This window comes from Schistocerca cancellata, chromosome 2, assembly GCF_023864275.1.
Source record: "Schistocerca cancellata isolate TAMUIC-IGC-003103 chromosome 2, iqSchCanc2.1, whole genome shotgun sequence".
Classification (NCBI taxonomy): Eukaryota; Metazoa; Arthropoda; class Insecta; order Orthoptera; family Acrididae; genus Schistocerca; species Schistocerca cancellata.
The window spans coordinates 553233923-553245989 of NC_064627.1; the positions used below are offsets into that span (position 1 = coordinate 553233923).

The 12067-nt window shown below is 37.2% G+C and overlaps 1 non-coding gene across 1 annotated transcript; it reads right to left on the reverse strand.

Annotated features, from left to right (window-relative positions):
* Positions 1 to 11524: 11524 nt before the first annotated feature.
* On the reverse strand, positions 11525 to 11616 carry Trnai-uau (transfer RNA isoleucine (anticodon UAU)). The gene is given in 2 exon segments: positions 11525 to 11560; positions 11579 to 11616. It is a non-coding gene; the product is annotated as a tRNA-Ile (tRNA).
* Between the last annotated feature and the right edge of the window lie 451 nt (positions 11617 to 12067).

Here is a 12067-nt window from a genome sequence, read left to right on the forward strand (position 1 = left end):
CATCTGTTGACTCAGGGATCGAGACGTGGCTGCACGGTCCGTTACAGCCATGCGGATAAGATGCCTGTCATCTCGACTGCTAGTGATACGAGGCCGTTGGGATCCAGCACGGCGTTCCGTATTACCCTCCTGAACCCACCGATTCCATATTCTGCTAACAGTCATTGGATCTCCACCAACGCGAGCAGCAATGTCGTGATACGATAAACCGCAATCGCGATAGGCTACAATCCGACCTTTATCAAAGTCGGAAAAGTGATGGTACGCATTTCTCCTCCTTACACGAGGCATCACAACAACGTTTCACCAGGCAACGCCGGTCAACTGCTGTTTGTGTATGAGAAATCGGTTGGAAACTTTCCTCGCGTCAGCACGTTGTAGGTGTGGCCACCGGCGCCAACCTTGCGTGAATGCTCCGAAAAGCTAATCATTTTCATATCACAGCACCTTCTTCCTGTCGGTTAAATATCGCTTCTGTAGCACGTCATCTTCGTGGTGTAGCAATTTTAATGGCCAGTAGTGTATTTAATCAGTTCCGCAGTTGAAGGAAAGCCTCATAGCTGTGCATATGTGCGAGGCAAGTCTCTCATGAGCTGTCGAGCAGGCTTTTAATTTAGACGCTGACATGTAAAACACTGATGCAGAACACGCCAGACGATTTCTCATCCATTTAGTACCCAGTACTGGTTCCTAAAAAATCATAGCAACAGTTGACACCCGGTGTCGGGAAAGCCGACGTTCACTTTGCAAGGTTTGCCCTGTCAGATGATGGTGAGCCGACTGATGCTTCTCCCTATATAACAGACCAGCATTTTGTAGCCTGCCACCAAAGAGTGGTACTTTCCTGTCATCGAGGATAGGATGCAGTGATTTCAGTTTGCTTGCTATACTTGTCGATTAGCTTTTCGTTCCAACGAAGCTTGCATGTTGTTCATTGCGATACAATTCAGCATTTCGAGATGCTGTTAACTTTTGGTCTCCTTGCCGTCTTTCTCTATCACCTTCAGCACATCTACTTTTATAACACGTTCTCTGCTTTTAGTACTTGTACAAAAATATCTTCTGAGTTCCTGGGGCAAAAAGTGTCTTTTAGCTAACACGTCCTTCGTATATTTGAATGTTATTTGGCATCCAACTTATCAAGTTTCGAAGAACACCGGTAATTGACTGTCACGCTCTCACAAAATTGCAACAGAATCCAGACAGTCCCAAGAACGATTTTAATTTATTCACTCTGATCGTCTATAAAGAAATTATACTCCTTAAAAATCAAAACTAGCTATCTAAAGAGCCCTGACTGCGACATCTTCAACACATTAACGCTATACAATCCCTTAGAAACAGAATCCAACAATTCAGAGCGTTCGCTCCACATTTCTCGACATGTAATGAACGATGCACTCAACAATTTATTATCTTCAGCCTACGAAACTGAGCATGAGTTTTTATCCAGATTTTTAGGCCAACTATGCACATTCATCGTCCTATACCCGAAAAAACTCCTCATACACCGGAATTGACACACATTCCAGCTGAGCCTTCACTTATTATAGAGGAGGCAGCTGAACACTGTGATCGAAAACGCTGAAGTTGACTGCAGTTAAATGGGAGGTACAAATTTTTGATCGGTATTCGTGGGCACTATCACTGACCGGTCTGAATAATGAGCGAGTAATTTTAAAGTTTTTTGACAATTGATAAAGTTGTTATGCTCTAATATGTCACTCCTCCTTTTATTAATGAATAAGACTACCACCATTTTTTTCTCTACAGAATGGTGTTTTCGAAATGCTAGAGCTAAACTTCAAAAATGTAGTTGCTACTGGGACTGCACTTAGATTTTCAAACCAATATAAATTACTTCTAACTACTTTTCTCCATTTCTTCGCAACGCTAGAGAAGCAGTGTAGCTCAGAGATACCTTCTTCATAGTAATGTGGTTTTACAGAGTCTTGTTCAGTGCTGGTTCATAGAAGTGAAAAAATTTCGATGTTTCGTAGTACAGCGTTTATCTATTAAATTCTAGACTATGTATTACTGTTTCATTGTACCATACGACATTCTACTTGCGGGCTTTAGTATCCTCAATTCTGAAACTATTCATTTCAAATTATCTGAACCATCTGAGAGTATTAGTGCGATCTGGACAGTTTTTCCAAGCACTGAAGAAATTTGCTTCTACCACAGATCTACCAACAACCTTCGAGGAAAACTGCCGGCCGCGGTGGTCGTGCGGTTCTAGGCGCTCCAGTCCGGAGCCGCGCTGCTGCTACGGTCGCAGGTTCGAATCCTGCCTCGGGCATGTATGTGTGTGATGTCCTTAGGTTAGTTAGGTTTAATTAGTTCTAAGTTCTAGGGGATGACCACAGCAGTTGAGTCCCATAGTGCTCAGAGCCATTTGAACCATTTGAGGAAAACTAGTCTGCAACTGATCGGCATTCCATTCACCCATTCTCGAAGCTAGCTCCACGACAGCTACAGCAAAACAAACAGACTGAATGTGAGATCCGGCTAACATTATGCATAAGTAAGGTTTACTTGATTTGGAGCCTTGCATTGTAAACATTTCCTAGTTTCTTACAATCCCCCGTACTTCACCTATTATTAATGAACAGGATACTTCACAGTGATAAGAAATTTGTATTTATATACAATGAAAATATTTGCACAGTGTGGTGTACAAAGAAAAAAAGATTTCAAAATATTATCAATGATAGCGCTAAATTTAATTGTGTTATCGTACAGTGTCTCCTTTTTGACACTTAGGAGTAGACTGTTGCAAACATAACAGTACTGAAGTAAAAATTAATAAGACATATCAGAATTTCCCCTGTAAAAAAAGGTAGTTTATTTGAGACAAAGTTTTCTGTAGATTTATCTTGCAAAGAAGTGATCACAATCCTATTATGTAAGAAGCTAACAAAATTATTTTGGTCTAATCACTGTCCAAATTATTTTCACTAATATCTAGGAATAAAGTTATATGATTTGTGTTGTTTTTTCAGAAAACTGAATAGCCATGTAAGAGGGCTTGTCCTGAATCATATTTGTTTGAGAAATTGATAAATGTTGGTAAGAAATGTACGTCAACTTCGTTGAAGAAATATAGACTTTAATAACAAATGAAAACTTGCTCATCACTGTTAAATAATTTAGATTACAAAATTTACTGTGCCACAAATGCAATTCCTCCATAATGTTACCAAGAGTTAATGTGGTAACATAGAACTGCAAATCTGCAACACAACACATAATTTTTTGTGGAAAACATTTGAAATATGTACTAAATTCTGTTTTGTACTTCTGTGGAAAGGTTTTCTTTTCAATTATTATTTCTTCAAAGAATGTTTTGTTCTGAATTTCAAGAGTGTATGATGACCAAAATACTTAATAGGTTTTCATAGCATTTTCTCCTACAAAGTTTTTCAATTACTAGATAAAACAGGAGACATGTAATGATATAAGGCATGTAAAATTTCCAGTCTGCGGCAATGCCACTATAGAGAATTTGTAATAGTTTTTCACTATGATATTTCAGACAATGTGTTGTCAACACGTCAAACTATTCAGACTGCTCATGTCCACATACATGTAGATCCAGCCGTTAAATTCCACATTACACTGGTACCCAAGCACTACGTAGATGAATAATGACTTGAAGTCACAACTCAGACATTGCTCACCCCAACTGCCCTCTAGGTAATCCTGTGCTAAGCAATTGTGCTACTTTTTTATTTCTTTTTTAAATAAATCTTTTATTGATTTGAGCTACAATAAATTACGATTTTTTACAAATGTTGATGAATAGCTTAATCACTATCAACAAATACTTCAATTTGTTTGTATTAAGAAAGAATTTAATAATAATAACAACAATAATGGTAATAAAAAGGCCAACTATAGAAGTATAAACTCTGAAAGCCCTTCATTGCAAACATTTCCTAGCTTTTTAGTATTCTCTGTATTGCATCTCTTATTGATGGACAGGATATTTTGTAATGATATGCGACTTGTATGTTATGTCCATTTAGAAGCTGAGGAAGAACTTCATAATCTGTTTTCTAGAGTGAAGACTCTTATTTAAGTTTCGTTCTATGAATAAAAATAGGCGAAAATAATGTTTATCAATCAACAAAGTTTAAATGAAATCTAACTTACAGTTTGCTTAAAGGATCTGGAGTTGGTGAATGGTTGTGTACGCCTTGTACAGTGCCTCATGCCTTCCTGGCACCATTACCCCTGAGTGCAGCCAGATGTTAGCTGTTACTCTCCCACATCCCCTCCTCCACCTATCGTCAACAACTTTATCACCTAAATAAACCTTATGATGAAAAAAAAATTCTTTGAAGACTTTCTTTTTCAAAAAGATAATAATATGTAGTTTTCTATGTGTTTTATTAAACCACAAACGAATGACCTAATGTTACAATTGGTATGGCTTATTTCTAACAACCTTTTTTATAGAATTATGAGGTAGTTCTCAGACCACAGCTTAAAAATCCTTCTCAGAAAAGCAAGATAACCACGCACATTTCAGGTAAACACTTTTAACAAAATATGCTTCCTCTCCAACCTTCCTCTCGCTAGCAACGCTAACTCCACACAGGCACACTGCAGTTCCATTTAAAATCAACCAAATTAAAACGTGTGCGCTATTCTTAGTCCTAGTGTTTCTAAGACACTTGACAGCTGTACTCCTTACTTCTGAACCGCAAAAATTGGAAGGCTTCAGGCTGCCAATGATTAGTATCTAGCAGTCATTTCCTAGTTGCTGTTGTAATGTCATTTGGTTCACTCATTGCTGTGAAGTGAATAATGAAGCAATTTCTGGTCCGTTGTGGGGACTAAATCAACTCGGAGATGGCATTTTCATGAGATATTTATGCTTATTTGATGTATAGGCTTCAATTTTACTGTCATATACACATCGCAAAATGTATGTGTGTAGTGTGTGGACTGTGTGACGAACATGTTATTTATACATCATTTTCACAAACTGTAGCCCTACAATACTGAGTTGCGAATTAATACTCCTATTTGAAAAAAATGTAATTATTGTTAACTTTTGTAAGCAGTGTTACAGCGTTACGAAATAGTGATGTTAGTCATGATCTCTCAGAAGTAATTAAGTCTCGTAATCGAAACACGACTGAATTCAGTTGTTTTCACCCCTCAGAAAATTACATTTTATATCCACCCCCTGGGGTAATTACCCCCAGGTTAACTACTGATCTAGGATCATTGATTAGTGAGACAGGGAAGTGTAACAAAGAAATAAAACAACGATTCGTTTTCCACCAAACCACAGTGGTGAAACTCAATAATATCTGGCAGAACCTGGCAACATCCTAAAGAAAGTAGATGAACTTGATGGAAACATAGGTGTTTCCTATTTTCTTGTACGGCTACAAAATCTGAACCGTGAAAACTACAAACAAGATACGAGTCGAAGCCTTCAACATGTGGTGTTGATGGATGATGTTATGTGTACCACGGACAGAAATAAGAACCAATGCTTCCATTACAAAAGAATCCTTCATTACAAGAAATTTATCTTTTCGTGACAGCCAAAGATACTTCCAGATCCTGGAACACATTTTGAGAAGAGAAGGGGTTAACATTATTTGGAAGAGACCATTTTCCAAGGCAAAATCGTAAGTAGAAGACAAAGAGGAGGGACAGAAAGTAGACAGTTGGATCAAGCGAAGAAGATTACCGGCCTCTCTCTTCACAGTGTATTAAGAAGAGCTGAAGACCGCTCCGGATGCAGATGAATAAGCGAAGATTCAGTTACTTACGAAATGAATGAAGAAAGGAGGTCTCGACACTCAGCAATGAGTATACCGACTAACGATGATGACGACTGAATCTAATTACGTTAATCGTACAGTGTCGCAGTTTTGATGCTTAAAAGTAGATTGCTGCTGTTATGATGACGACGAACGAATCGTAGCCAATGTGAATGACTGGTGCCCAATGGTAAATACAAACATACAAATCTCTTCTTTGCATATACAGCAGGTTCGTCAGTGAAGTCGATAAGGAGCTGGCTGCATGGTCTTGGTCTACAACGACTAAAATTACTAGAAGTCGTTGATAAAAAGTAATATATTGTACTTAACTGGTGGTACAGGAGTCTTCATAGTCAGGAGGAATATAATTACAAACAGAGAGCTATAGAGACATCACATAGGCCATATTTTAACTAAGAGCCTTGTTAGAGGTTGCTTCCTATCAGCTGAAGGCTCTACTACCTTCGTGTTTGACGTCCCGAGCAAGAAAGCACGGGGGTGAAAGCTATATGGGCGAAGAGGCAACAAGCCACGTAGTTCCATTCCAGACCACTAGAGGCACTAGGGGTCAAACGAAGCTGGAATTGACCAATGAGAGCTGTCTAAACTCCTGTTGTGGTTGTTTTGAAATATTCTATCGTCTTGCTCTGCACTGAAGTCTGTGGTCCTCGGTTACAGTCGTCTCTGTATTTGTTTCATATTTACATACTACTCATTTTCATTATAAACAGATTTCTTACTTTAATTCATAAAGCTCGCCATGGAATTGAAGAAATTTCCTACTGAAAAATGTCCACAATTAATTGTAAGGTAAGACATTTAATTTTTCATTAAATAATCTCGTAGCTTATAAATGAAATGTATTCTCTTCTATCGTGAATTAAGCAGTGTGGTTTCCGTTTGTTTATTTAAATAACTTTGATATGTCTGTAGTAGTTTTATTTAATGAAGACGTTTATGTTTTTTTTCAGAATATTCAACACAAAAGATTGACGTTGAAATACTCCTGCAGGTTCCCCATCTGTTCATCTGGCTATTACGTGGGTTCAACAGAGGAAATTTGCAACAAGCATTTCTACAGGTTTCCAAAACAACCTCAAGAGTTGCTTCTAAAATGGAAGAGTGGTAGTAAACTGTCACCAGATGTGAACTATGCTTCTTATTTTGTTCGTGAAGATCATTTTTTCGAAGAAGATTTTATGAGTAAAAGTAGGCATAGGCTAAACAGGGGTGTGTTTCCAAAACATGTGACAGGTGTTCCTTGTGAAATTGCCAAAATAGGTAGTGAATCAGGTGATACTGTTGTTAATAGTGAATTGGGCCTACCAAGCACTAGTGGTGCTATGGCAACTGTTCATTTTACAGCTGCTAATACCAGAAGTGAAACTGGTGTTAATGAACTACAAAGCCTTAGTTGTGCTCTGGCAAGTAGTTCTCATGTAGGTGTTTGTACCAGAAGTGGATCAGGTGAAACTGGTGTTAATAGTGAATTAGACTTACCAAGCACTAGCGGTACCATGGAAAATCTTTATTGTACATGTGCCAATATCAGAGGTGAAACTGGTGTTAGAGAATTACCTAGCACTAGTTGTGCTGAGCAGAGTAATTTATTGTGTGATGCACCTCTTAAATTTTTTGTCTCCCCTCAAAATGAATCTGCAGATAGTGAGTACACATTCTTATCTGAAACATTTCGTAATGAGTAAAGTGGGGTTTTAGGAACAGGGGTTTCAAAAGCAGACTTAACTCCAACATAATCAAAAATGTACAAGATTCATAGGAATACTCTAACAAGAATATCAAAACTGAAAGCAAAGGTACATCATCATGGAAAATCAGAACTGCAAGCACTTAAAGATTTATATGACAGCAATAGTTTCTCTGTCATAGAATCTAATGTAAACTCTGTTGCCAAAGATTTCATAAACATACAATTGCGAAATGCTCATCGATCAGCAAATGCAAGGTGATGGACAAACGAGGAAAAACTATTTGCTTTATCCTTATACAAATGAAGTCCCCTCCTATACAAATATTTGTCAGTTCATTTTTATCTTCGTTCTGTGAGGTATCTGAAATGTCTGTTGTCTTCTATGCCTTTTGAACCAGGATTGAATACTTTGAACATGAATGTAATGAAAGCAGAAGTTGAAGTAATGAACAACAGTGGCAAATATTGTGCTTTGTTGTTTGATGAAATGTCTTTAGAAAAAGGGGTGTATTATAATGCAAACAAACAAGAAATTTCAGGGTTTCAAGATTTAGGGCATTTAGGGAGATCAAATGTTCACGCAAATCATGCATTAGTTTTCATGGTCAGAGGCACACATAAAAGCTGGAAGCAGGTTGCTGCTTATTATTTCACTCACAACTCAGTTTCAAGTATTCCTTTAAAAAGTCTTATTACCTATGTCATAAGGCAATTGCAAGAAATAGAACTAAAGGTAGTTTGTACAGTTTGTGACCAGGGTGTAACCAGAGAGCACTGAAGGATCTCTGCTGTGAGAAATCTGCTGAGTCCAGTCCATTTCATTTTGTAGTCAGAGATGAACCTATTGCAGTCATTTATGATGTCCCACATCTATTAAAAAATACTAGAAATGCTCTTCTAGGAAATAAAATATAGATTGGGTTTAAAAAAGAGGCCAGTTTTGAATATATTCACAGGGCTTTTCTTCTGGATCAGCAGAAGATGTTTAAGACATTGCCAAAACTACATAGGAATCATTTTGAATTAAAGGATTCTTTTACTAAAATGAAGGTCAAGGTAACTGCAGCCCAGCTTAGTCATACAGTTGCTGCAGTTATTGAAACTTATGTGACATTTAATATCTTACCTGCTGAGGCAATATACACTGCAGAATTTGTTGAAAAGATGAATTGTTTATTTGATTCACTGAACAGTTCCTATTGTTATCCACAAGATGGCAAGTCTTATAAGTGTGCCCTCTCTGCAGAGTCACCACATATTGAAATGCGGTACAGTCTGTTAAAAGAAATGGAAAATTGGAAAGTGTTGGAGCTAGGCACAGAGGGAGATAAGACAAATATGTTCAGTTTCATAAGTGGGTAGCAAACTACAATAAGATCACTAATGTTCATTTGGAACAGATTTAAAAAAAATGGCTTTAATTTTTTAAGCATGAGGGCTTTCAATCAAGACCCAGTGGAGAATGTATTTTGTTGTGTGAGGCAGCATGATGTTGCAAACACCAACCCAACTTGCTTTCAGTTCAAAGCAGCATTGAAAACAGTTATAGTCAACAACATGTCCTTACCTACAAAGTCACTAGGTGTTTGTGAGGATGATAGATGCATGCCATTAAGTAATTTAAGGCAACTTTCTTGACTCCACAACAGACCATTCCATTATGGATCAATGTGCTTTATATTGTGCTCTTGCTGATAATGAAGCTGCTGCTGTTAGTGGTGGGGCTGATGTAAGAAATGACAGACAAGCACTAGCATATGTAGCTGGTTACATTCTATGAACAATGGGTGTAACACCTGAAACCAACTGTAGTGACTGTAAAACAACTCTGTTCTCACCAACACCCACAGAGCATCATTTATGTACAAGTTTCAAAGAATATGATGCTGCTAGTGACAGCTTAATGTCCTTTGTGGCAAATGTTCATAGTCAGTTGTATGCATTCTTAGATAAATGTGGACACCAGGAACAATTGTAGAATACGAGAGTACATTCTATTCACTGTTTAAGTTTCCAGAGGAAATAACATTTTGCAAAGCCCATTTTTCTGAACAGTATATTTTAAGACAATGTGTACCTCTATTCATTTACAAGTATGTGAAAGATTGGAAATAAATCATCAGTAATAAAAGACTTGATATTGTTAAAGACAAATTCAAAAAACGGTTTAAAGCTTTATAACAGTTAAAAGAAAATTTTTCTTGTGTGCTTGAGAAATAAAAAGTAAGTTTTGTTTTAATTTCACTGTTTTTATCCACCTTTCCTGCTTTTGGTTCTTAGTATTGATGTTTTTTTTGTGTTGAAGCATTTACAGTAGTAAGATGTAGGAACCTTTTTAAGAAATTAATGGCCAGTAGTGCAAGTTTGCTGGGCAGTTACTCAGAACTTATAGTCCTGAAACATAGTTGTAACAAATTTTAGAATTCTTCATTAATTAATACTGTGATAAATATTTCTTAATTGAACCTCTTTAACTGCTGCTTATTCTCTTAATAATAGGCTTTTTTTCTCCATTGATCTAGCAGCTTGTATGACATAAAAATTATGACATTATTCAGAAATATTTGTAGTCCAGTTTAGCTGCTACAATGTTATTTTTCTTTTGTTTCAATTATTTACACCACAAGCTTGTTTCGTCTTACTCTCAGTTTCAGGTGTTGCATCTAGTTCTTACGAGCCATAAAACATGCTGGAGCTTTTACATGTTCATAGACCTACTTAGTCTTTCAATTATTTTATTATGATGCCAGCCAAAATAATTACAGTGCACGCCCAGAAAAATAAGGTAATAGAATTAAAATAAAAATAAAAACCTACAACGGAAGTAAACTAGGGGGGGATGCAACCCGCAATGTTTTCATATTTTAGTTCATCTCCATACCACTTGAGGTGCTATTGTTTGTCTGTGTTTCCCACTTTTAACAAGGGAGTTGCGTTTCTCTTTTTTCTTGTTCTGTGCAAGAAAGGACGAGCCGACGCTGGAGATGTCTTGTAAGCCTCAGAGCGGCGCTAGTATCGACTCACGGGTCCAGTGATACTAGTACGGACCGCGGTCGATAACTGCAACCCCTAACAAGTGTGGTATCGAACGTTGATACCACAATTACGAACATAACACTACTGAAACAACAAACAATAAGATATGAAGTGTAGTAAGACATTCAGGATTTACTGTGCGTAGGTAAAATGAAGAAGACTAAACTAATGGTTATTAATCATTAACACGTAAAATAGTATATTTGACATATAACATTATGATTTTTGTATGTATTTCTTGTAATGAGGTTTTCATAGCGCTATTACGAAAGACGCTAACGGAGTTGTTGACTAGTTACTGTCCAAATGATTGGCACTAATATCTAGCAATAAAATAATATGTTTTGTGTTGTTTGTTTTCAGAAAATTGAATATATATGTAAAAAGTTTTGTCCTGAGTCGTACTTATTTGAATCAGTAAAACTTGATGAAAAATGTATGATAACTTTATTGTAGAAATACAGACTTTAGTAACAAGTGAATAGTTACTGTTAACTAATAAAGAATTTAGATTAAAGCATTTATTGTGCCACAAAGATACTTTGTCAAGAAATATGCGACAACATTGTTTCCAACAACTCATGTAATGACATAAAATTACAAATTTGCAATAAAGCAAATTTTTAACTCGAACATTTGAAATGTGTGCTAAATTTAGTTTCCTACTTTTTTGGAATAATTTTCTTTTAAATTGCGTATTTTTTCACTTAATTTTTTGTTCTATGCTTCAAATGTATGTGACAACTAATAAAATTTATTGAATTACAAGATGTGACGATATAAGACGTGTAAAATCTTCACTTTATGATGATGTCACTGTAGAAAATATGTATTCTAATTTTTTCACTTTGACAGTTCAGCGGATTTTTTGTCCATACCTACGCGTCGTTGTTTCCACCTTGCTCATTTCCACACATATCGCGACGCGGCTGTCCTATTCCGCATCAACCAAGCACCCGTAGCAGCACAGAGAAGTATAAAACGATGCTCCAGGTGAGGCTCGAACTCACAACCCCGGCATTGCTCACGGCTACTGCCTTATAAGTACCGTGCGCTAACCGATTGCGCCACTGGAGCTACGGGCTGCCTGCGCGCCCAGAGTGATACACTATCTCTCTGACGTTCCTAGGATTCACGTTCCCAGGATTCCGTCAGCTGTCACTTGCCTTTCAGGCTCATGTAAACATGAAAACAAACTGTGCAGAGCAGCTACGATCACTAAAAAGCGTGTTCTTCTGTAGCACTACTTCTGGAACGATACATTATTTGTCTGATGCTACGCTGCTGTCCATTGAAGTAAACTGCAACTCACGAGTGTTCCACACATATAGATCTCTCCGTGTTATGCCAGATAACAAGTGAGATCTAATGTTTAGAGGACACTGCAGCCTTTCGACTTATATCAACGCGCCATCCTTCAAACAGTCGGCTCTGAAGTTCACACCCTTGTGACCATGATCCTTTCCTTAGTGGTGATGTATTTGTGTTGTATAGCTAGCATGAAAATTCGACATGTGATCATTTCATA